We start from the raw sequence: 4462 nt of genomic DNA on the forward strand, positions 1-4462 counted from the left end.
GGAGGAGAAACGGATGCGCCGGACGGTGCTTGTCATGATGTGCCTGTGAGTACCCTCCCCCTACCTTAGTTGTTGTTCTCCTTGTTTACCCCATAACGGCTGCTTCGCGCGGATCTGCGCCTCCATCTATCGCAAGGAGGGGAGGGCTAGAGCAGTCACCGTTGAGCAGGGAGGCGGCTGGAGTTGTCCGTTATTGAGGAAAGAATAGCAGCTCGGGGAGACTTGAGGCAGCGGTGGCGGGGAGTGTGTGTGTGTGTTCAGAACAGATGTGTTTTCAAAACTTATTACTTTTGATACACTGCCCCTTTATGTTGAGCAGATGTGGATAATATTTAGGGAGATTAAGATGCTCAAGATCAAGGTCCGCTCCACATGAAATTTTATTTCTCTAATGAGATTTCTTGAACTTACTTGTAGAAAGATGAGCACGACAATTCCCTTCACCAGTGTCTTTTTGTGCCAATGTTTTGCAGGAATGCAGACTGAAGGCTGCCAATGATACCCTTCAAGAAAGGGTACTATACTCTAACCCAGATTCATTTTAAAGAAACAACACTATTTGAGATGTTACCTTTTGATTTTAGGATAGCAGAACAGTTTAAGCATTTAGACTTGACCAAATCATGGTAGAAAGGGAATCATCCATAGGAGTGGTAGACAATCTTATTGCCAGTCTTTTATATTTTATAGCCATGGACGTGCCAGTAAAAGGTAGTTTTGCATATGATTCAGGGATGCAAGTGGGTCAGGCCATCTACCCACCATAGAAACATTTTTAAAGTAGGCCAACATTATTCTTAATGTCTAAACATGTTTCCAAACATTCTATATACTCCCTCCGTCCGGAAATACTTGCCAGAGAAATGGATAAAAATGGGTCTATCTAGAACTAAAATACATCTAGGTACACTCATTTCTCCGACAAGTATTTTTGGACGGAGAGAGTAGACAAGTATTTTTGAACGGAGAGAGTATTATTTGAAGGTATGCCCATGATGAGGTTTCTTCATTCTATCTTCTGTAGCAATAGTTTCCCTCTTTTGTTCTTCCAAAAACAAGCAACTATGTTTGGGCACAATCTGTATACAGTCAAATCACACCTTAATTTTGCGTGTCTCACATTTGAGTCTAACCTGCAACATATCAAGTGAGTCTAATTGTATTGTTTTTTCTAATATCATCTGTTGACTACTTTGATGCTTCGGAGTTTATCCTATGAGTGCATCTGCAACAATTTGGTATCTGGTTTTTATTTCATTTCCTTACAATTCACAGTAAGCCTTCTTGAATAAATCATGGTGTGACCTAATATTATGGTCGCTGGTCAATTATAGCGGCACAATTCAAGGATGAGACGCGAACTTGGTTTCAAGCTTGACAAGCTTGTGATGCTCATGCATAGCAGATGTTCGTATTGTAATCAAGTTATGCTATGCGTCCAGTCGGTATCCACTCCTAAATTATCAAATTATGCTAGGTGTTTACAATTGTTGATTATTACGGTCTTTAGTTGTCACTTACTGAACTTGGAGTCTTTCTGAAATTTGCTTATAGCTGCGGCTATTAAATTTTTAATGCAATCTTATAATGTTACGTACTCTCAATTTTCCAGAATGCTTTTAAAGATGTGAGAGTGCAACTTAATATAATTTGAAGTTAACTGTACATGACTACTTTTTTGCAGCCCTAACAGATAAATGGAAACATCTATTGGGTGGTACTCTCACTACTTAGCAAAGAGAATGAAAGGTCAACATTTATGGTCATGCTGCCCATGCTTCGGAAAAAAGGCAAAAATGTTTTACGGCTCATGCATGGGAAGTATAGACCAAAGAATGTGGTTTACAGTTTCCCTATTTTGTTGGATCAACTAATGTGCTGCTTTGTTGCTTCATGTGAGTGATGTATGTAATCAAGAACAGGAAAGCATACCAGTATATTGCAATTCTAAAACTTAGAAAAATGCCCAAACCTACACATTTGTAATTAACATTTAGCGCTACATGTTGTCATTGGATCATTTTGCCATGTGATGTTATTATACAAATATGTTTTCTCAATCTTAGATCTCTCAGGGTAATAACCATATTTTCAACTAAAAATGCTTTCTTAACTGGTCTATACATGTTATACAAATATGTTTTTTTAAGCTCAAATTTCTCATCATGATAAACATATTTTCAATATAGCATGTTTTGATACTTGGGCTTACTATAATATGTTCTTGCAAAATGAAGCTATTTTCATCGACAACATGTCTTTAGGGGATCTCTGTGCCATTTGGCGCAATGGGTCAACTAGTAACACAAACAAAAAAGATTCTATCTTGCTGGTCAAATTAACCTCACTACCGGCTGTTCATCAAAGTGATGGACGACGATCTCGTGGGCCCACAAAAAGCGTCATACGCGAGTATCGAGTGTCGTGTAGGATAATCATCGACTGCATGTGGCCAAAACATGTATGTATGAAACATGTATGTATGAAAAGGGTTGTGTAATGTTTTAAATTACGAATTCATGACTGATGTGGCACCGGCCTGCCTAACAAAACGGCCAATCCACACGATGGCTCACAACTCGTAGTGTACTGCGAGCCACTTGCCACCCCCAGACGCACACGCCCCCCCACACACCGTGAATCCACCGCAACTACGATGCATGTTAAATTAATTATCCCGCGGTGAACATATATATGTTACCAAAGGAGGGGCATTTTAATTTCAAAAAAAATCAGAGATCATTAAGACGTTTTAGTACATTAATTGATTAATTTTCTATGGGTATAATGTGCAAAAATCAAATTCGAGCTACATGCACACGTGATAGTGCACCTAAATGGATTGCAAAAACACATGTGTCTCACTGGGTGCATGTTTACTCTCCATGCAACAAATTTCAAACAATGAGAATCTTGATTTTTAAATTCTAGTACATCCAAAATTTATTTGAAGTTCTTGAAACTTATCGTGTTGTCATATGGACACCAATACAAAGTTGCATTGTATTTTTTTGGTCAAATTTGAGACCAATTTTGATGTAATCTTTATCTAATTACAAATGGGAGATTATTAATAATTGGAAACCAATATCCCAAACGGACTATTTATTCGAACCGTGAGCATTAGACCAACAATGGATACGTTCCATGCTTCGGTTATGCAAAAAATAAAGTGGCATCATTAATCATTCGAATAGAAAACAATATATGTGTCGCCACGCGACCCGTGTACCATGAGAGAAGGCGTGAGTTGATGGTCCACGCATGCGAGCGGTTCGCCGTGCAGGCAGACCGGGAGGCGTGCGTGCATGTGTGTGAATTGATGGAGGCGTGCTCGCTGTGCAGTGTCATCGAGAGGCGTGCGAGTAGCTGGGTGAAACGACGGTAAGCATGCCAGCAGTCCGGTGCACTGGCTCACCGGGAGGTGAGCCATCAGTTTGACCGCTGCCCGCCTCTCTCCCACTACTCCATATTAATGGTGTGCCCGAGTGGCCACACCCCCCATCCTCGCCACACACACAATCCCCTCTCTCCACTTGCATCCTCGACGCCGCTCTTAGTCATCAAAGTCGTTAGTGTACGAGGATGCCGCCGAAGCGCCCCATCGGAGGGAGTGGCGACGCCGGGGCTCCTAAAGCACCGGAGCACGACATGGAGATGGAGATAGAAGTTGCCATCACCACCGGCGAGTTATCGCTGCAACCTGACATCGTTGACGGCATCGAGCTTCCACAGCCGGAGGCGGATGTAACGCCCCAGATCCGATGCGCCAGGTGTCCGCAGTTATTCACTTTCATTGCCATGTCATTTGCTTGTGTGTTGCATTTTATCATGTCATCATGTGCATTTCATTTTGTATACGTGTTCGTCTCATGCATCCGAGCATTTTCCCCGTTGTCCGTTTTGCAATCCGGCACTCCTATGTTTCCCCGGCGTCCCCCTTTTGTCTCTCGTTGTGAGCGGGTGTTAAACATTTTCGGAATGGACCGAAGTTTGTCAAGCGGCCTTGGTACACCACCGGTAGACCGCCTGTCAAGTTTCGTGCCATTTGGAGTCCGTTTGATACTCCAACGGTTAACCGGGTAACCGCAAAAGCCTCTTTTGTCTTGCAGCCCAACACCCCTCCAAAGTGGCCCAAAACCAACTAACTCCCCTCCATGCTCTCGATCGTTCGATCATGATCGCGTGGCCGAAAACCGCTCCTCATTTGGACTCTCCTAGCTCCCTCTATCTATAAATAGGCCACCTTCCCCAAAATTCGCGGATGATTCCACCCATAACCCTAGCCCCGCTCCCCTCGCGCCGCCGGACATGTCCGCTTCCCCGCCGGACATGTCCGCTTCTTCGCCCCCGGCCAACCGCGCATTGCCACGTGGCCTCCCGCCGCCGCCCGCCGCCGCGGCCCGGCGAACCCGTAGCGGGCCCGCCCGGCCCGCGCCCTGCCCGCGCCGCCGTCCGCCTC

At 44.1% G+C, this 4462-nt stretch overlaps 1 long non-coding RNA gene across 1 annotated transcript; it reads left to right on the forward strand.

The window, feature by feature from the left end:
- The first annotated feature begins 6 nt into the window (after nucleotides 1-6).
- LOC119324629 lies at nucleotides 7-2049 on the forward strand. The gene is made up of 3 exons (XR_005157063.1): nucleotides 7-361; nucleotides 474-515; nucleotides 1685-2049. It is a non-coding gene; the product is annotated as an uncharacterized LOC119324629 (long non-coding RNA).
- The last annotated feature ends 2413 nt before the right edge of the window (nucleotides 2050-4462 follow it).

The sequence above is a fragment of the Triticum dicoccoides genome, chromosome 6B (genome assembly GCF_002162155.2).
Source record: "Triticum dicoccoides isolate Atlit2015 ecotype Zavitan chromosome 6B, WEW_v2.0, whole genome shotgun sequence".
Taxonomy (NCBI): domain Eukaryota; kingdom Viridiplantae; phylum Streptophyta; class Magnoliopsida; order Poales; family Poaceae; genus Triticum; species Triticum dicoccoides.